This window comes from Protopterus annectens, chromosome 1.part1 (assembly GCF_019279795.1).
Source record: "Protopterus annectens isolate FY-2018-M chromosome 1.part1, PAN1.0, whole genome shotgun sequence".
NCBI lineage: Eukaryota > Metazoa > Chordata > Ceratodontiformes > Protopteridae > Protopterus > Protopterus annectens.
In genome coordinates this window covers 1,658,834,176-1,658,857,264 of record NC_056726.1, presented here as the reverse complement: position 1 = coordinate 1,658,857,264, position 23,089 = coordinate 1,658,834,176, and the positions used below count along the sequence as shown (strand labels likewise).

Sequence of the window (23,089 nt, the reverse complement as noted above, 5' to 3'; positions counted from 1 at the left end):
ACTTCACAGGTTTTATACAAATGAAGGTCTGTATCCAAGCTACAGGTGCAAAAAATAACTGAATTTGAATTTCTAAATCCATTTATTCAGTCCGGTACATGGAGTTGGAAGTTCAACATTTCCATGATTTTTTTTTCATCCTGTAGCTGTTGTACCTTCCCTATCCCTCTGTTCGTTGTGCTTGCACAGTAATTTGCATGGGTTTCTTTCCTGATTGACCCCCCCCACACACACACACACCTGGGATTCACTGCATGAAGCAATTTCTACCTTCTCCACTGAAGCTGGCTATCTTAACTAAGTAAAACCTCTGGGAAGCAAGAACCTGACTCCCTCCAGCTTTTCAATTGTAATAGTTTGCACGGGTTTCTTTCCTGAGTGACCCACCCCCCACCTGGGCTTCACTACATAAAGCAGTTAAAACCTTCTTCACTGAAGCTGGCTATTTTAACTAAGTAAAACCTTTGGGAAGCAAGAACCTCACTCCCTCCAGCTTTTCAATTGTAATAGTTTGCATGGATTTCTTTCATGAGTGACCCCCCCCCCCCACCTGGGATTCACTGCATAAAGTAATTTCTACCTTCTCCACTGAAGCTGGCTATTTTAACAAAGTAAAACCTCTGGGAAGCAAGAACCTTACTCCCTTCAGCTTTTCAATTGTAATAGTTTGCACGGGTTTCTTTCCTGAGTGACCCCCACCACCACCACGGGATTCACTGCATAAAGCAATTTCTACCTTCTCCACTGAAGCTGGCTATCTTAACTAAGTAAAACCTCTGCGAAGCAAGAACCTGACTCCCTCCAGCTTTTCAATTGTAATAGGTGAACTACAATTTAGTTTTTGTAAACTGTTGAGGCTTAATGGTGTATGCACAGCAACAGTGAAGGGATCTAACCAATTGCCACTAGATTGGGCTATACTACTTTGAATCAGCCTTACACTCACACAGTGTTCCAGTCCCAAGCATTTACTTTTTAATTTGGTAAAGTAATTTTGCTCCCTCCTTATTGACTACATTTGCTAGTTTACCCTTAGGATCCAAATACAATTAGCCTGAAAATTGGTGTACAATTAAAAAAGAATAAAACAAATTAAAGTACAGTCAACAACTCTGCTTACATACAATCATACAAACCAAACCAAAAGCCCAAGGTAACTCTCAGAGTCAGTGTTAGCCCCACTCCGCTCCCTTCCCTGCCCCCAAATTCCACCCTCAAGGGTCCATACTAGGTCCACTACTCTTCTCTATTTTTATCAACAACCTCCACACTGCTATCCCTAGAGTCACCTGCATCCAATACGCAGATGATTCCACTGTCATCTGCTCAGTCACCTCCCCATCCGAATTGCAAATCTTAACCCAAAATACATTTAACACTATCGAGAACTGGCTCACCAATCAACGCCTACTTCTGAACACCAATAATACTAAACTTCTACTCTTTTCTCCCACTAGTAGATCCACCACACTTTCATTCTCTGTCACATCTAACAATGGTACCACTATTTCCCCAGATAACCACACCAAACTGCTAGGGGTTATCATAGACAATAATCTCAAATTTGACCTACAGGTCAACAAAACCATACAGACCATCAATAAGAAGCTTGGATCACTGTATAAAAACAAGACATTTTCAACCCCACTGGCTAGGACTGCAATCGTCCGATCACACCTACTCTCTACTCTCTTATATGCCTCACCTGTACTCTCAACCCTCAACAAATCCGAACTAGGTAAGCTGTCCCATAGCTACAATCATACTGCCAGATTCGCCACTGGCTCCACCTATAGAACCCACCGGTCTCAGAACCTTAAACAACTAGAGTGGCTAGAACTGCCCAGCTTAATTAAATTCAATCAACTTTTAATAGTGCACAAAATTTTGTACCACCCTGAGGATACCCCCTCACTTAAAAATAATATTAAGCCATATAGCAATCGAAGATCCCTACAGTCAGCCAATAAACTACTGGTCAAACCCACAAAGCTAATAACTCTGCTGGTGAATCCCTGTTTGCTAACTTCATTGGCAAAACCTGGAATTCGTGGCCAAACTATATAACCCTAAAATCCTCCAAAAGTCTCTTCAAAAAAAACCTCAAACAGTATCTCAAAGTGAATTGGCTATGCCCATGTACCAACCCTGATTAAGTTATAAACTAAAAGCATATTCTGCAATTATCATAACTTGTAACTACATTACCAAGCTCTGCTTCCAATCTGATGTCTCTTACTTTTAATTGTCTGTCCATGACAATTGTGAGTTCCTACTAGGGAACACTACTAACCCGTTGTATATAATCACTTTGTTTTTATAATTGTTTGATAACTTCTGTGTAATCTATGTAAGTTTGTCTTTGTGGAGCTTTTCTCCCCGGGCCTCCGCTGAAAATTGACATGTATCCAGTCTGACTATCCCAGTAAACAAATGTAAAATAAATAATACATAAATAAATGATAGAATTAATGCCATAGAATGTATGCTGCCTTGGATTTCTCATTAAAAAGTATATATACCTGGCCAAAGAAAGAAAATCAGAGCTGACTTTATCCTTTATCCACAAATCTGCAGTGGAAGTAGCAAAATCTGAAGATGCACATTGGGGCAATTTAGCTATCTACTGCTGTAGACATTATAGCAAAACAGGCTCTTCCAGTCTAATGAAAAAACAGGTAAAGGTTTAAACTTAAGAAGTATAATGGTAACCAGGCTCCATGGTCTGCTCTGCTCAGAAGGAGGAGAAATCAGATTATTTTATAAACTTCATTCCCTATTGTCACATGACCGGTGTCCACTAAATATTTCTACTAAACATTTTTTTCTGCTAAGTCCTCCTCTCTGATCCTCATAGCGATGCAATTTATCTGTAGTATGCACCTACAGATGAACAGAAATGTAAAGGTGTATAAGATCTGCAGCCTGGTACCAGTGAAGCTCAAGTAATGGTTTATATTGTGGTATGCTTTAAATATCTCATGGGCCCAGCATCCAGATGCAACTTATTTATTTGATTTATTTATGTACTGACATTTGATTTCTGGGAAACTCCAACTGGGTAGGTGCCCATTTTCAGCAGAGGTCTGGAGAGAAATGCTCTAAAGTATTAAAACAAATATTTTATCATTTTACAATCTTCAAAAACAATACGAAAGCATTTACAGTTTAAATAATTATACCAGATTAGACACAATGTAAAAACATTGGTTAAGCATAGATACAACTTATATGACAATAATTTAATATTTAGAGAAATTTTAACCAGTACACAGAGAAATTAAAAGTAAGCTATAATACAAACATGAATTGCAGTATGAAGTGAGAGAAAAAAATGGGTTATGGCATGTTTAGAAGGAAAGTCAGGAGAGAGAATTTGATTGTATTAAGAAAGTGAGTGAAGAAGGGAGAGTAGGGATGTGTAAGTTATAAATAAGTACTTGTTCATATATAGGGATATAGTTTATCGTGGGGTTGAGCAAGAACAGAGCAACGTTTTGACAAGGAAGTGCTTAAGAACAGTTTTAAAGAACTGGAAGGAGTGAATTCACCTGACAGACACAGGTAAAGAGTTCCAGACCTTAGCTATATGGTTTGTGCACATGCTGTGCCCAGCAGATCTGACAAAATTGTGGACAGAGAAGAGTTTTTGGTCACTGGTTCATAATGGCCAATAGGAAACATAGTTGTGTAGAATGTTATTTAGTGCTGGACAAGCAATTGGATGCCAGATAATTTTACAGTTTGCAAGAATCTTCTGTAAATGTCAGTTAATGGGATAGTTCTAATAAATTTAGTATTCTTAGTTCTATACATTGGTTAGTTTTAATGAGATATTTGATGCAAATTTTGCCACCTTATTATAAGGTTGCTCAGGTTTTTATTTTTGTGATGCTTGAAGGTTAATAAGTATGGAAGCATCATAAATTAGCGAGGGGAGGAGGTAACTAGTGGCAAGTATAGTTGCGCTGGTAAGAAACATTTTGACTCTGTAAAGCATTCACATTTTTTGGTGATTTTTTATACAGTTTTGTATATACAGGTCAGATTTAAGATTATCTACAATCATCCACCATCATCCTTAATAATTTGCTTTGAGAGATGACACTAATGGCTTTATTATAAAGAGACTTTACATTTACTGGAATTACTTAATAAGCAGCAAACTGGATATTATTTTCATCTAAAACCTCATATCGTGCTGAGAGACATAATAGAGTAATGTTTTCTGATCATGTCATAATCATGCTAAACTTGTCAGGGTATCCTGTGGTTTGTTCATCCCCAGGGTGCCAGGTAAAGCCATTACTTTAAGACAGAATGAGTTACAAACTTAAACTCCAAGCTATTGTAAATAGCTACATATGGGATTCCTGCAATTTACAACACATATAAGATGCAAGATTGAAAGGTTTGAAGGTTGTTTAAATGTAAACTAGTTATTTGTGCAACTTAAAAGACTAAGTTGTTTGAAGCCAGGGCAACGGAGCTTGACCAGGAGCTGTATGCAGCAAGTAAGAGTTAAAGAATAAATACAGCTAAGCTGGGGAGACAGTGCTGGGCAAACAGTGAATAGTTCTTAGGTAACTGTCTAAAGGAAAGAATAGCCCCTAAGCTAAACATTGCAAATGAATGTTTGTGTTACCCACCAGCAATTTGTTTTTTTTTTTCCCGGGGGGGGGGGGGTCTGTAAAGCCAGTAATAAAAACATGAGATGTAGAGCATGCATGAGTCAGTTTTTGCAACACCCCTTTCACCCTTCACCCAGATATCAGTATTCTTAAGTACACATTAAGTTCGGCAATAAATGGCTTCCTCTGTTTACATTCACAATTAAGTTATTGTTTTAGCTAACTCTTTATTCATTGGTTCCTAGTTTCTGGTGACATTAGGTCCTAGCTCTTTTCCATTATTCCATTTAGGTTCATAGGTTCATAGGTAGGTACTAGGCTATCAGCCCAAGGACCTACGTAAGCCTAGCCAGCAAGGTTCCATAGCTTACGCCACCCAAGAAAGTTATTTTCTTGTGCCACTGTCAAGCAGAGACACAGAAGTGATCCCCGGGGTGTATTTCCTATTTCCCATCCACTCATCAAGATTTTTCTTGAAGAGTGCTAATGAAGAACTTTGCTTAACATAGATGGGTAGCTTGTTCCAGAGTATAGGAAGTCTCTGGGACAGGAATCTATCCCTCCAGCGTGTCCTGTTTATTGAGGTGACAAGGTTTAGGTCCCTAGAGCATGTAGCTCGTAGGGATTGGGATTTCTTTAGGTGTAGCATGTCCAACAGCTCTGGGTTTGACATAGCTTTGTATGTTAGGCAGAGATCACCTCGGAGTAGGCGATATGCTATGGAGTAAAGCTGGAGTTTTTTGTGGCAGTCAGTGTAGGGCATTTGTTTGAGGTCAGTAATCTTCTTTGTGAGGTACTTCTGTGGCCTTTTCAGCTGCTGCAGATCTCTTGTGAGGTACATTCCAAACGGGGCGTTGTACTCTATAATGGGTCTAATGAGTGATGAGTAGAGGGGAACAATGACCTCTTTTTTCCTGGCTGAGCTTCAGTCTATCAGAAAGTAGTGGCAATATGCCATCCAGAATCTCTAGTAATAGTTTCCTCCATACAGGTATAGCCCACCTCTCAGATGCCAACAAACAAGAAGAGGAATAGGAGGGCTGCGCTGTCATACTGATGATTAGTTGATGGATTTTTTATTTGCCATAGCTATTCTGCTTTGCATTCCAGAACATACTTCTAAGGTGGGTGTATGGGCTAGGGAGCTTTGTTCTCAGCTACCCACTGGCATCACTTAGGTCTTCCAATGCAGTGTTAGATTAACAGAAATAGTAATGATCTAGTAATGCATTACTACTTGATTCACCCTTAATATGTCTCTGAATTGCAGATTATCAACATCACTCTACTGCACAGTTCTGCATTAGTCAATTAGCACTAGCAGTGATAATCTTTTGAATTCTAGAACATACGGTGGGAAACACCCAACTATTTTACAATACAGATAGATGACAGAGAGAGAAAAAGAGAAATTGCCTATAGCATAATTTGGGGGGGTCCTCATCATTTCTCCATTAGAGAGAGACTCGCAAATGTTTAATTAATTCCGTAAATAATGTTTATAGCACTGTTGTAAAGAAACCTTTGTAAATACTGTGATCCTTCACTAAATGAAGTGCTTCTGATAAGTTGCATCTGATTGTTTAGGATCAGAAACACCTGACCATCTAAGCAATATCAGGTTAATTTAATGAGATACAAAATGAAAAAAAAAAAAAAAATTGAAAAAAGTGGCCTACCCAGTCAGAGTTTTTCTCTTTGCGAAAGGTGGCTTCCTCTCCAGAGTGACTATTTAATTAGTTCCAGGTACAATTCAGTTCTACTACATGATACCGTCGAATGAGAAAAAATAGCATTTCAAATCAAATGGAATAAAGTGGAAGTAAAAGATGACACAGTTTTAGATAAATTCTGTCAAAACACTTTATGAATGTTTTAATATTACTGCCAGGGATCTGAGTACCCGCAATATGTAGCAGGAGGTGTCTTCTGAGGTGAAGGAAAGATCCATAGGTGAGTCAGTAAAATTTAATGTTGAACAAAGGTGTCTGCAAATTGTAAATGAGGCAATGAAAAAAAGATAAACTCTTGAACACAGTGGGTAAAATAAGACATTATAGTACAAAAATGTGATATTCTCCCCAAATTGAAAAACTTAGTTTGATATAGTATTAACAATTATAGAAAACATTCTATAGGGCATACTAAATTAATAAATAGTCATTGAAGACAAAGGAACTGGAAAGAAGGTATTTTGTCAACCACAAATTGCAGATTAAATATTTTGCCAATGTTTTTAATGAAACTGATAAATAAATCTGTACCTAATGTTCCAGGAGGGCAGAGAAGTTTAGAAGTGTGGAATGGTGGACAAAGAAAGTAGAAATGATTAAAGAAAAAGAAAAAAAATATATGGCATATTTACAAAAGGAGTTCTAGCCTGAGAAACGAAACATACATACACCAGTGTAAGAACTAGATGTAGGAAACTACTTCTTACCACAAGATGTGAATATGAGAACAAGTTAACAAAGCATATGATAATGAATCAAAAGGCTCTTTGCAAACTTCTTATATTGGTGTGATTCTAATACATAAGTAAGTATTATTGTTAAGTATATCTCCATAACTGACACAAACCTTCTGGTACATATTTTTGTGAAATACATGTTGCCAACACACATTTGACTTGGTATTCATCTTAGAAAGTTGACCACTGACCACTGAAACACCTAAGCAAATAGCTGTCCAGTCGGTTAAGGCTAATATTGCAGTTATTCCAAATAGACTGAAGGGCTTTTTTCCTTATAAATATCAGAGATCAAATATGTGAAGGTTTTCGATATTTGTTCCAACAGGAATTAGCTGTCCCAATACACAAGAAGGCACCTGTAATTATGTGAATCATTACTGTTCTATCATCCTGACCTCCATGCTAGGAAAATATTTTGAGTGAATCCTTTGTGTTATAATGTCAGATGCTCTTACTCTTTGTGCGGATGTAAATCAACATAGAGTTACTGAAGGAAGACCCTGCTTGGCTAACCTAACCTGTTTTTATTAAACAGTCAGGAAGGCTTAGATTACGAATTGTCTACTAATGTGGTGTGCTTGGACCTGGCTAAGGCCTTAGATATGATACCCCATGATGGGATCTCAGAACAATGAATAAAATTAACATTAATGATTTTATAGTGAGATGCATTAGAAACTGGTTGCAGAGTAGAAAATGTAGAGTTAAAATATAATATCTGAATCTAAACTGCGATTATTGTTGTACTAGTGAGTGTGTGCTTGGTCTAATTTTGTTTACCATATTTATGCCTGATTTTTACTGATGTAAGTTATATATGGGTAAGAAGATCTGCAGATGGCATCTAGGTGGGAGTCCATAATAACAAGCCTAAAAGATTGGTACACTATGCAGGGATTCCTCAATATCGTGTACATGTGGTTAAAGACTACACATGGAGATTAACAGAAAAAAATGTCATTCACTTTAGATATAAAAATCCTTGTTACTCTTATACTTTAAAAACTGCAATGCTAGATAAAGTGTATAGTATAAAAGACCTGGGTCTGATGATTAACTACAAAAAGCAGCTGACAGAAGGCAGTCATTTGGTGAAAACCTATATGTGATTATAAAAAAATACTAGTGTGTCTTTTGAGGAATAGTGCACACATAACTGAAGAGATGTGAATATGCTGAAACAGTGGTAAGGCCTGGTACTGGATAATGTATATCAGTCTGTTCTTATAATGTAAGTTAAATGAGGAGACCTAACAGACTCCAATGGCGTTATACAAGGGAGATGACCTTATATTGATATATAAATGTCAACAATGCAGATTTGCAGCTGATCTAGATAGTCAAGTTAAGGACATTGTCAAGTAAACGGGAACATGCAGTTCTTAACTTGAAGTAACCATGTTTAAAATATCAACAAATAGGAACCTTTTATTTTATAACAGGAATATGATGGAACATTTTACCTCACCAAACCAGAAAATAGGGCAAGTTATATGCCTTTAGGAGGGATTTGGTTGACTGCACTGGTTCAGTAGCATATGATCCAAATTTAGTAGGTGACAAACTCTCTAAAGGCCTATAAAAAGGTTTTTACTTTGATTATTTCAAATGTAGAACACTGAGAAATAACCATGGGAGACAAAATCAACTGTAGTAAAGGAAGACCTTGAAAGAGAGACTGAAAACTCCTCATGACAGTGTAATCCAGGCAGATATACCCAAAGGCTCTGTTTCCAGCAGTATAAGACTGAATATAAAACCGGGTTAATGTTAATTGCTGTGACTTTAGTTAAACAGCATTACTTGAGTCTTTTAATATTCCTCCTTCACCTCCCACTCCCATTTTCACTGGGTAGCAGATGCTGGTACAAAGTACTCAACTACTGAATCCATCCTTAAGCTTGTATGTCTGCATCTCTATGGGGTATAGATCTAAATTCTGGAGAACAGCAGTTGTGGTGTCTCTCCTTTCGAGCAGTGCTGGAGCTGAATCTGGAAGTTATGATCTTGTTAATTTAACTAGCATTATCTGTGTAATCATGGAGTGGATCTTAGTCAATAACTCAATAACATTAACAGCAAATATGCAACTTGCAAACAAAATCCTATTCAGTATGATGTGATGGCTAAGTGTTGCTTGCCTAATTTATTTGACTTTTTTGAGGATGTAACTGATGCCATTGATGGGGATCATATTATGCCAACTGCTTACGCTGCCTTTTTTCTTTTTCTTTTTCTCTTCAATGTTCTTCCTCCCTGTCTACTACATACGGAGACACATCTCAGACTCTAGTATATTCACATTCCCTAGAGGTGAAAATCTACCCTCAGATCCCTTAGGATAAGAGCTATCCAGGTAATCTAGACAAGCTTTATGGAGTTGCATCTCTTGCTTGCGTTTCTGCAAAGGGTGCTATTTTTTCTCTGAAGCTTCTAATCTGTGAATATTACATTACAGTAAAAACCATATATGCACATTTATCTGACCACCCATGCTTTTTTGTGAGGCAGACATGAGATGCCATTACTTGCTAAAGTGACCATCTTAGCATTGTCCTTGCAATTAATCTCACCCTTCCCCTCCTCCAGTAGTTGGTTTGGGTGTAACTGCATAATCCACTCATGGCCCACATCCTCACTTCCCTCTCAGGATATGCATATCATCCTTCCAATAGTGCTGACAAATTCAGAGCCATTAATTGAACTCAGACTGCCTTGGCTTTAGTCAGGGCTTAATCAAGGATGCTGCATCTGGGTTAGGCTCCATGTCACAGAGTGTCTACTAACTCCTGCTCCCTCTTATCAGCCTTGGCAACTCTGTGATCACTGCCCTCAGATGTGTATAGGTGCATTCATGCATATGCCATCTCCTAAGTGAAATGATCACTGTTTATGCAGGATGGGACTAGTCAACCACATATGCTGTATATTCCAACAAGTCTATTGGCTGCCTCCTTCCCTTTAGGATGGGCAAGTTGACATCAGCCCCTCACTCCCATCAACCTACATTGGCCCTTCCAGTGCCACTAATCAAACTCATATCATCTGGGTAACAGTAAGGGCTTTATCATTATGCTTAATGGGACCTGTGAAACCAGGTGCCATTACTGACTTCCAAAGACTCTTATATTCCTAAGAAAGTCAACATAAAGTCAGAACCTTGTGTTCTAAATAAAGCTTTAGATGTAATGCATTAATGTACTGTAATTTCTTTTAGGAAGAATATTTTTTCCTAAGGTTGATACAAGTATTGGAAATCCAGTCATGATGATGCTCTTGTTATGGTACATTATAAGGAAGGCTCTTTACCTAACTCTGTGTCCTCCTTCAGTTCGCAGTTGCATGGTTCTAAAATGTGTTTTGTGAAATGATGCTGGTGCTTTGTGTTTAACAACCAGAAGCTTGTTACTGAGGTCAATTTGATAGTAAAACCAGCTATTGCCACTGACGTTGAATCACTGATGGTGTGCAATGTGCTTACCAAAAATAATAGTCATAGCCATGTAGATCCTGGCAACCATGAGGCATGTGAGCAATATACCCTTGTATATGACATGGGTACTCCCATAGTGCCAAGGTGCATAATTATATCCATTCTTTGTGCCAAGGTGCAGATCTACAGTAAGTGTTATATTGCAAAACATGTTATTTACAAATATTCATCTATTAGTATATAACTACAGTTTTGCTATCCTGATTAAGTTGTCATGGTCATTTCAGGCACTGTGGAATGCAGGGCAGAAGTGTGTTTCACCAAGGAGGGAAGAATTTTCTTGTTTTTCCTACACAAGAATTTTAGGAAACATTTGTTGGGTGTATGTAATGGTACGGCCATATGTGCAAGGTGGATTTCTAGCATGATATTGCTGGGATATCAAGAGCAGGACTGACATCACCCATTCTGGTAAGCAGTGGCAATATTGGTATAGCAATCTGGGGTAGCACCACTGCAACCTGCTTCATTAGTTGGAGGCAAATGCAGTGAAGATGGAATAGCAGAGCAGCATTGGATTCGGCTATATCAGCTACTGTGTTTGTATACTTGGGGAGCAATACTTTGTATTTCAGTGGAAGAGGAGTGACAACTGAACTTGGCTGGGTGTCAGAGAAGATGTAAAGTCATTTACTAGCAGTGAGGTTTGTATGAAGTCTGTAATAGTGTATCGTACAGCCGTAATTCTAATGGTAGCATGTGTCTGTAAGCTTCCTTTCTCACATTGTGTCATTCATTTGCAAGTCTGGTTTTTGAAGAGATGGATGAAAGACCACAGGTACCTCAAATTATGCTGGCTAGTGCCTCATTTGCTGCATTACCAGTGGCAAATAAGTGTATCTTTCAGCAGGAGATGTTGGTTCACCAGCTGGAGATGGCATTGAGGACTCACTGGTGTCCTCCATGGCAACGTCTCCAGTACTTTTCCTGAATGTGGACCAGAGAGGATTGAATGAACTGCAGAGGTTGGTGGCTGTCAAGGTGTGCCAACAACTGGATAACTGCTTGTCTATGTAGAGTGCCTTCAGTTGCAGCTAGTGGAATCAAACATCTATCAAGCCACACTTATCAGGTCAGTGTGGGAGGAACCAGCCCATAATATCAGCACGACAGGTTAATGATGTCCAGAGTTGATGCCCTCTGGTGCAGTCTGGTATACCATCATGGCAGGACCCTACACTATCATCTTAAAGGTATTACCCATTTATTTTTCATTATCTATCCCTTTTCCATAACCATCACTGTCCTCCCTATTTTTTGTGTGTTTACTAACCCTGTCTGTATGTGCCTGTGTCCTGTTTTTGTTTGTCTGCTCCTGCTACCTGCCTTCTCCTTTTATCCCATTTATAGCAATCCCCTCACTATCTTCTTCCCCTTCATTTTTTCTATAAAACTTACAAAAGGTAGTATTTGTCTGCCAAAAATATATATACATCCTACCATTCTATCTTTCAAAGCTCATAATTATCATTGTGTAGTTTTATTTGCTTAGTATTATATATATATATATATATATATATATATATATATATATATATATATCCCATTTTGTCCTCGCTTATCTAAAGAACATGCAAATTGTCTATCTGTTGACATTTTAACTGAATTTCTTGTGCCAGATGAGAGAAAAATAACACCACATTTTGACTGTGAGTGTGCATTGACTCATATGTGCTGTGTAAGTTGTGCATTGACCCAGCTAATCTGTGTGAGTGTGCATTAACTCAGCTGTGCTGTTTGAATGTGCATTGACTCAGTTGTGCTGTGTGAGTGTGCATTGGCTCAGCTGTGCTATGTGAGTGGGCATTGGCTCAGCTGGGCAATGTGAGTGTGCATTGGCTCAGTTGTGCTATGTGAGTTTGCATTGACTCAGCTATGCTGCGTGAGTGTGCATTGGCTCAGCTGTGCTATGTGAGTGGGCATTGGCTCAGCTGTGCTTTGTGATTGTGCATTGGTTCAGCTGTGCTGTGTGAATGTGCATTGTCTTAGCTGTGCTGTGCGAGTGTGCACTGGCTCAGCTATGCTTTGTGAGTGTGCATTGGCTCAACTGTGCTTTGTGAGTGTGTTCTTTCTCAGCTGTGCTATGTGAGTGTGAATTGACTCAGCTGTGCTTTGTGAGTGTGCACTGGCTCAGCTGTGCTGTGTGAGTGTGCATTGTCTTAGCTGTGCTGTGTGAGTGTGCACTGGCTCAGCTATGCTGTGTGAGTGGGCATTGACTCAGCCGTGCCGTGTGAGTGTGCATTATCTCAGCTGTATTGTGTGCGTGTGCATTGGCCCAGCTGTGCTGTGTTAATGTGCATTGGCTCAGCTGTGCTGTGTGTGTGTGTTGTCTCAGATGTACTGTGTGAGTGTGCATTGGCTCATCTGTGCTGTGTGTGTGTTGTCTCAGCTGTGCTGTGTGAGTGTGCATTGACTCAGCTGTGGTGTGCATATGTGCACTGGCTTGGCTGTTTGCATGAATATTCATTGGCTTTGTATTGCTAGCCTGCCTTCATTGTGACACCCATCACATTGGTACTGCACCCTAGTGCACCAGCCATAGGGCAGGCTTCTGCTGCTTCACCCATCATCACGGTTCCTCTATTTAATACTACTGCCACTTGCTTAGACTGCCAGTTCTAGTTAATTCTTAATACATGTCTGATTAGCTCTGTGGCATTGCAATTCCCCCCCAAAAATAACACTGTATAGGTATATAGTACTTGTCTATAAAGCCTAGCCATAGCCAGGAAAAACACATTTTGCTGTAAATATCTTGACTTCCTGTCTCTTAGGAAAATGGCAGCCAAAGTTAAAGTGCTGTGGTTAAACATGGAGGATATTTCTTACTGAAGTATTTAGTAGCTAATGAAAGTGTCTTCTAAAGACAGTGACAGAATTTATGATGTAGTAGTTCATATATTATTAGGCAAGGGCACTCTTAAAATTCCCTAAAAAGACACCGGGTGCGCAAACATGGGATTATATGAGATACATCAGAAGAATACAGTTTTCTGCTTAGTCTGATACTGTTTTCTATCATTATGGATTATTCAGAGAAAGTATACAAGAAGGAAGTGCAATCTACATTCAAGGTGAGGCTTATTTTGACAAATGTGCTAATCAGGTACAACAAATGGAGACACATCCTTCTTTTCAGGGGATAAATAGGGGTACTTCCTGATTTAGTGACTCACTCAGAGTTACACAGAAGGCAAATGGATACAGTAGGCATCAAAGTAATTATCAAATTATCATTACTCATTAATTCATAATTAATTGAGCAATTAATTGTTAATTGACATTAGTAATTATTATTACCCCCCCCTTAAATTATCTATGGTATGATCTCAGCTATTGTCATTAGGGGTAATACGTCATTATTGACCTTGGGATGGGTAAGGCCAATCTATAATCAAATGAGATAGGTTATTGTGAGGACAAAAATGAAAACTGGCTAGGCTTAAAATGAGTCACGAAGGCAGGTAACCTAAGACTTACTTACTTACCTATGAACTCTGTACCCTTGACTAGAGGAAGCAGTTCATAAGCGCACACAGTCTTACTCATCTGCACTAACTCCCTGATTTAAATTCCCTCTTTACTGGAGATGGGTTAGGAAAGCTAAGTTATAGGAATGTATATCCACTTCCATTCTGCATCTTTACATTGAATGATGGATTCTACATTCAAGGTAAGACTTTATTTTTTTAAAACAAATATTAGCACATATGTGTACTGGAGGCAATTGTTTCTTTTCAGGCAGCCCAGGAGCACCGCCTAGTTTAGTGACTCAGAGTCATACAGTCAACAAATGGAGGTAGATTCAGATCCAGAACTAGGTGACCTTGGCAGTCACCTAGGGTCCACTGGCTAGTAGGGGCAAGTGCTGGCTGGGAAGGGCCCACTTGCTGAGGGAAGGGGGCTGCCACAATATGTACTTTTTAAATAAAAAAAAAAAATGACATGCCTTCTTTAAGGTGTTTGTCTTTAAGAATGTCCTCTGTGTGCATCTGCATCTGGGCATGGAATTTAAACACAAGACCATTCTTACTGCCTGCTCCTTCTGTATTAACCAATCGGCATTAGGTAAGGTGCTGTGCATGTGTGTGTTAGGGATGGCTGGCAGGTTAATTACTCAGGCTCAAACCGTGTACCTTGGTTACAGGAGACAAGAACCTGAATCTTTTACACCAGCTACCAGACTATGAGTTTCAGGGCATTTTCAAGGAAATATGAGTTTCAGACCATTTTCTAGGAAATGTGAGTTTCAGTGAATTGTGAGCTATAAGGGAAGAGACGTTTACTGCTGCTTGTTTTCAATGTCCAACTGTTTTGTTTAGCAAATGGTTGTCACTCTTTGTTCTACAATCTGTGAGAGCAGTGCTAGCAGCACAGTAGGCAGCATACTTGCTTCTGATGCAGAAGACTGCAGGTTCTACTCCCATACCATGTATATGGCTTAATGATACTGTGCTGCAGTTTAAAGGAGGAGGATGGGATGATGCTGCCCTGAGTGTGTGCTCCTTTGGATGAGATGCCTTCTAACAATGAAGCTGTTGTTGTTTGCCATCCAGTCCATATTGCAATATTACCAGCTTACCATTTTTTTAATGTAACATAGGCAATTTATTCTTCAAGGGCAACAGGCACTTAATTTGCAACTGAAGCACTGAAATATAAAGCCATTTGCTAGTAGCAACCTCGTTATTAGTTACAGATCTCTTTAATGTATAATTATTCAGATGATGTTTACTTCTGCAGAGATTGCGCATATTGACTTATGTTGGTGGATTGTACTGACAGATGTTTAAGTGGCCTTTTATGGTTGAAATGTTCTGAAATGGGCAGTTTTGTCATTAATGATTCATATGTTTTGTCTCATTGCTTACTGGAAAATGTTCAAAGTTACAAATTTAAAACACACTTTAACAAGTGGTACTGTATTATACAAGGAATATAACTGAATACAATCAGGAAGGTGAATCAAAGAATAAATGCATGTGCGCATTGTCCTAAAATGTGTACAAGGGGCCCATGGTGTAAAAACAGCCCAAAGGTAAAAGTAATCTGCCACTGGCCAGATGCATTTTCCTTGAATGTAGGTTTCAGTGCTGTTTCGATGAATGTGAGCATCAAGGACAGAAAAGTTTACTGTTAATGCTAAGTCTATTTTCATAGTCAGATCACATTGTTTTGTTTAGCAAATGCCTATCAGTGTTTGTACTGCAACATTTGAAATAAAATTTTAAACTTAATGCAAATATCTGTAATCATTTTAGAACTAAAGAAGAAAATAATATGCACAGTGACAGGTTTGAACTGTGTTTATGGCAATTGGGGAGAATAGCCAAGTAATGGGACAATGGAATGGCTAGGGGGTGGATTGTCTGCTGCTGAGCGTGGCTGCTGTGTATGTGTGTATGTGGGGAGTAGACCACTGCAAGGGGTCTGCTGTATGAGTGTGTTTGTGTGTGTGTGTGTGTGTGTGTGTGTGTGTGTGTGTGTGTGTGTGTGTGTGTGTGTGTGTGTGTGTGTGTGGCGGGGGATTCTGATCCATTATCCTGCCTAAGGCTCAATTTGACCATGATCCTGCTATGAATGGAGGTAGTATTTATTTTCTTACTTACTTATTTGCATATGTTTAATGGAAATGTCTGCTGGTGCAGAAAAAAGACATTTTCTGTAAAAGCCCAGGAGAAAAGATCCACAATGACTAAAATATACCATGAATCCAAAATGAGTGGCATTACGTACACTAATACAATAGTTATACATCTACAAAACTTACTTATAGAACACAGACCTCAATTATTTACAAATAATTAACTAACAAAAAACTTAGATGATTCTAATCTGAATGTTAAGTTATAAGTTATTGAACAATCTAACAGGCAACCTTTCTTCCTAGAACTGCATAGTATTTATTTAACATTTGTTTACCTGAAAGTCCAACTGGGACAGAGTCTATTCTCAGTGGAAGGCTGGGGAGAAATTCTCCAGACACATGACTTTGGAATGTGGCAGGAAATTGGAGCAGCCAGAGGAAACCAATGAGCACACAGGTAGGACCTGCAGACTCCACACAGAAGGTACCCCAGCCAAGAATCAAACTGGATAACATCTTACTGTAAATTGACAATGCTAACTGCAGCACCACTGCACCACCCAGGAAATAGTAAGCACATATGGCTAGACCTTAAAATTATATATTTGGCTTGCCTATCTAAGAATGTGCCTTTTATTGGGACCTTGATCAACGTATTAAGCTCTGTAGTGATAATTACAATACCACTGTTGCATTTAGATCTGCTCTAGCTTTACAATTGTAACAGAATGTAATGTAAATCAAACAGTGGTCACCCGTGGGAAAAGATCTTGAATATGCACTAACAGTTATGGCACCAGTATGTGGATCCTAGACATGCCTAGAGTAACAGAAATTTATTATGTGTTTGCTTTTATTTAGAGCTTAGTACAATTGTATTTTGCTGCTGTTTTGGTCTATTATGATACAGATGAACAATTAGAAGCTATCAACTCTGAATAATGGTATGTGATTTTTGTAAATTTCCTTTCCTGTATGAAGAGCATAAAATATTAATGCTCCTAACTTACTGTAGGACCCTGCCCCTACTTTTCTGTATGGTGCTTATTGACTCACTCTAGCCCTCCTTTTCTTACAGAGATCCCATTGATTTAAACTTATCACCTGTTGCAAAACACTAATTGACAAGAAAGCTGAATTGCTCACTACACAAAAAAGAGTTTTCAGTGAAAAATTGCAGCAACTGCACAAAAATGCCAAAATCTTAATAAACTTCTTTGGCTAACTATATAGTAAGTATTAAAGCAGTCAGAAAGGTTCACAAGCTGGAAGCTGACAAAGAACATAATCCTACATTTACCCTAGCAGTATGACTTGCAGTGGTCCCTCAGTTGTTAATCTTAAGTATTAGGAATGAACATTTTTTTCTCAATGTGAACACACCCACAGGACCAGGCAGACAAATGAGGGACAGACAAATGAAGGACTGACCAACAGCATTCAGTAACCCTCTGACCCCACCAAAAAACATGAAAGAACACCGGAATCCTAACCAACCAGAATACAAATCCTTGGGTTCATATCACCAGAGCCTAGTACCCCTGATCAGGAATTATCATCACAACAATTACAGTACAATCAGAGATACAGCCTGCTGAGGTTTCAAAGAGAAGAAGCAAGCTATCATCTGAACCCAAGGAGGAAGCAGTGGATAGGGGCAAGATAGTTGAGGTACCTGTGGAACAACAACTTCTACCCATCGGGGCTACTAGCCTGCAGATGGAATTAGTCCCCAGGATCTGGAATCATTCAAAGAAACCACTGACAGGAATTGAAGCAAAAGTGCTTAACAGAGGACTTACATTCATACGTCAGGGAAGGAGGGATGAGACACAGACCATCATTGATTTAAAAATGTATGTGAAAAAGTTAAATTTGAAACTTGTATTTCATGAAAAATATAACATGGAGGTAGATAAACCCATCAAAGAAAAAATGTAAAAGACCCAGCAGATATTGCCCTCCACTGCATCCCACACTTGCAGCCTTTAAGACAACATGCAAGCTCGACATAAGAGAGGGTCTCTAAAAAATACCAAAACATAAGTTTTATAATATTTCAAAGAAAGTGATATTAGCACTTAAGAATTTGGGAAATGATAGAAGTAGGCATATTATGAAGGCTGACAAGGGTGGGGCCATACTTGTTACAGATACTGACAGTTATATAATGAAAATAGACAACATGCTGAACATACCTGAGTTTTATTTTAAACATTCCTTTGAGGAGGTTGAAACTGCATATACAGAATGGAAAGATAAGCTAACCACAATGTTTAATGAACAATGTATAAGTGAAAACATTTTTGAGTATGCTAACACTCCTCACTCTAAATTACCTTGTTTTTTTCAGGATTCCAAAACCCCATAAGAATAGGGAAGATCCACCTTACAGACCTGTTATTGAAAGTGGAGGTTCAATATCAGAGGCCACGGCCATATACTTAGATTTTATTCTTCAGCTTCTTTCTGAAAATAACTCATCTTTTATTTTAGATACACTTGATTTTTTTAAGAAAAATAAAAGAAGTGCATGTAAAAGAACAAGCATTTTGATAATTATTGACACTGAAGTCCTTTACAGTGCTACCACACATGCACTGTGCAGAGGCTTATAGCAGAAATAATGTTACACAAGGACAAACTGAATGCTTGGGAAAGCTAATAGACTAGGTGTTGAGTTACATTTTTTTCAGTTTCAATGGACAGGCTTACAAACGGATGAAGGAGGATAGCCATGGGTGCAGCTATGGCCCCTAGCCTGGCCAATGTAGCCTTAGGCAAGTGGGAGGAGGAATTTGTACTACAAAGTGAATACTGGAGTTTTATGACCAGCTACCTTTGCTTTATTGATGATGCATTCATAGTCTGGCAAGGCGAGAAATTTAAACTCGATGAGTTTATCCATTACATCAATAACTCCACCTCCTTTCTGAAATTTACCACTCCCATTAGCTCTGAGTTTGCCTAGTTCCTTGATATGAATATCAGTATTGATATAGGCAGATGGAAAGTAATTAGTAACTTATACAGTAAACCAACAAGAGTGAACTACTTACTTTACAGAGATAGTATGCATTCAGTAAAAACTAATTACAATGTAATAAAATCACAAGGCTACAGATTAGCACACATTACTACAGATTTACCACCCTTTCTCAAAAATATGAATGATCTTGAAAATGATTTCTTAAACAGGGGTAGAATTATACAAAAAGGGCACACTAACCCAAAAGAAGAGAAAACTATGGACAGCTGCATCCTAATTTACACATGGGATTTCAATACAATTAAAGCCATTATTAAGGAGAACTGGGCCATCCTCACTGACAATCAGCAGCTTGTAAGGGTTTTAGGGGATCACCCTACTTTTGTATATAAAATGAGCAGAAGCTTATGTAGCTATATGAAAAAAAAATAAGGAACACCAGGATGACATGAGCACTAAAATATGTGGGGCACCTAACTGCACTTTCTTTGAATACCTGATGGAGTGTAACCCATTTGAGTGCTCGTATCTTAAAAAGATGGTGAAATCTTCTGCAGGTGGTAACTGCCATACTGAAAAAAGTTCTGTATAGGGCCATGTGCAGTGACTGCCCTCCCTTTCTTGTGGGTAAGACTATGAATAACCGAAAAGGAGGATTTCAGGTCATCTTTCTGACATCAGACATTAATGCCAGAGGAATGCCTTATCCAAACATGTATTACAACACCCCAGACATTCTGGGTATAAATTTATCATTCTGGACTGTGTGAAGATGGATGACACTGAAGGGGACATCAATGGTATCTAGAAGAAAAAAATAATTATTCTGGCATTTAAAGTTAAATGCATTCAGAAAAAACAGGATTTAACTATTATTGCTCTATTAAGAGTGTATTGAATTTACGTAAGCTGCCAGACAATCTGTAAAGGTTTTTTAGGGATTTTTTTGAGGAAAAATTTTTAGGAGCAAAAAATATACAAAATAACAATAAAAGTTATCTGTATAATATGTATAAATGTATATATGTTTAATTACTTTAACCTTGATTATGCTTTTATTAGATTTATTGCATCACACCAGAGATTTAAAAGGTAAATTCAAAAAAACACATTTTTTCATGCCGATGTTACCATGTAGTATTGGTATAATTCGCCCATTTACCATACTGGTGGGCATTCATGCACACTCATGCACACACCTGCACACTTGTATACATTACTAATTTACTTCATCTACTGTTTTCTGTATTTTTAATATATATATATATATATATATATATATATATATATATATATATTTTTTTTTTTTTATTTTATTTATTTTACATTTGTTGACCGGGCTAGTCTAGCTGGATATATGTCCATTTTCAGTAGAGGCCCGGGGAGAAAAGCTCCACACAGTTTCAACAATGTTAACATAAACAACATAATAGAAAAAAAACATATTTATACATTTTATACATTTACTAACAGGGAGTCTGTCACTTATGAGTACATAATAAGTAATGTATAATTTTAATAGGCTTAGAATAGTTTATAAGACGGTACATTTATGTGTTGCTAAAAAAAAGTATTAGTTCCAGGAAAGAAGTTAGTAAAAGTGTTGATATAGATAAAAGAGGAAGTTAATGAAAATATATGGAGGGGTTGTTAGGTAAAGTGTGTAGTAATGATATGAGTCAGTTTAAAAGATGTAGTAGTAGTATGGAGTGTGAGGAGAGGAAGCATGGTAGTATCTAGAAAAAAATAGAAATAAAGAAATATGGATAAGATAAGTTAGTGAAAGAGTAGGTTCAGAGATGAGAAATTTTAGATGAGTAAGTCAACAGTAGATAGGTTGGTCAGTCTGGTTTAGAACATGGGCACATCCAGTGTGTTTTAGGTGGAGTTTAAGCCTATTTTTAAATAGAGTAATTGAGGGAATTGTGGTCAGTTCAGATGGAAGTTGATTCCATGTTTTTCCAATGGAAACAGAAAATAGAGAGTCTCCTGCTCTATTGTTTGATTTGTTGATGTGTATAAGAGATTTTTGTGATGATCTTAGGGATTTAAGGTTAACATAGGGGTGGATAAGATTTGTTAGGATGGGTGTTCTTTCAGGTTGATACAGAATTTTGTGGATGATGGTAAGTTGATTATATTTCAGATGCTGCTGAAGTTCAAGCCATCCAAGGAGCTTAAGATTAATACAGTGATGAGTTCTGTAAGGGCTGCCTGTGGCAAATCTGGCTATCTTATTAAATGAGTTTTCAAGTTTTTTAAGGTTATTTTTTGACAGATTGGTAAATATGGGTGAAGCATAAAGAAGGGTGGACATAAGGTGAGTGTGGGCAATGGTAATATATTATTTACAAAGCACTGACATATTTTCTATGCTGCTAATTACTTATTTTTATGCACACTAATACACATAGATGGATATTAACTAGATGATATTATTATTATTAGAGAGATGTATTTTTATATTTATAATGTTCTAGTTAGATTATATTTATGGTTAGATAGCTATGTTTTATTTTCTTGATTTGAATTCTTGTCACAGACCTGATGAAGGCTTTATTGCATTAGGTTGCCAAAAGCGATTTTAGTTAAAAGTTTGTTTATGTGTATTTTATGGTATTATTAATACCTGATTTTTGAATGTGAGTTGCAAACAGATAGGTAATGTTTTCCTTAACTAGGATTAATGTTTAATATAGTCAGTGGTAGATTGTTGTTCTGAAATGTACTTTTACAGCCCTGTTTATACTGTTTGCCTTGAATAGGCTGGCTTAAAATTAAACAAAAGGTACATTTTCCACACCTACTTTTAAATACATCAGAGCTGAAATGTTAACATTGTTAAAATATTTCTGATTTTCTTTGCTACTGAGTATCACTTGTCTGTGATAAATAAAGGCTTGTTGTTTTGCAACACTAACTGGGTTTCCTGATTTTTGGAAATTATTGTGAGTGAGCTCATCAATGAAGTTACTAGTTTCTTTGTTTATTATTTTTTTCCCTCAGCACTCATGGTGGTAAGGTTGGAAATAGACAGATTCCTGTGCTTGTTCATTTGTTAAAGTTGCTGATGATGGACACAGTAAACTATCCCAGTTCAGCATGTTGCCTTATTAGCTGATCTCAAAGCCAACTGGTCTATGGGATCATTCACAATTTGTTAAAAATATGACCTCACTTACCCAGTGTTGGCCAAGTCTTTACAGATGTGTTTTTAAGGGAAAATGTTCAGCTTTCCTGTTGGTGCAGCCCACTCCATTCACCCTCACTATGTTTGGCCTCACTCTGCCCCCCACGTAACCCACCCCATTTCCCACACATCCCCACTACATCTAAACTTAAAACAAATACTCTCCTCTAATCACAGTATACAACCTATCAAATCTCTACTTTACTTTTCAGAACTTTAAATATCAGAATTTTCCTTCTAGTGAAACACCCTGCTATACATAAGAAATTTGAAGTGATATATTCTTTATTTTTTTTCTTTCCTCCCTTACCCCTCTCCTCTACAAAAATTAATACCTAACAGTAACCATCAGTAATTTTAACATACTTACTCATTCTAATACCTCCCTAAACTTTTACTCACATCCCTTCATACAAACACATGCCTCTAAATACACTAAAAATCCCCCATCATGTAGCTGTACTTCTCCATTAACCCTCCTACACCCAGTTTGCCATAAGTGCCAGCCCCATGTACATCACAATCTATTTTACAAAAATTAATTCATAAGACAAAATCTATCACATGCTAGAATTAATACAAAACCTGCAACTATACCAAATGGTCCCGTAAATACCTTTTCCTTTATAAAATTCACTTACGTGGCCACATCCATCCATCCCAGGACCCTTAATCCCACAGCTTCCTACAATGTACCCAAAGGAGCCCACCAAAATCCCACCATCC

General features: G+C 37.8%; 1 protein-coding gene across 1 annotated transcript in view; it reads right to left on the bottom strand.

The window, feature by feature from the left end:
• The window catches only part of GRIK3 (glutamate ionotropic receptor kainate type subunit 3), a 2,817,598-nt gene that overhangs the window by 567,711 nt on the left and 2,226,798 nt on the right, over window positions 1–23,089 (bottom strand). The gene's annotated exons all lie outside the window — the stretch shown is intronic.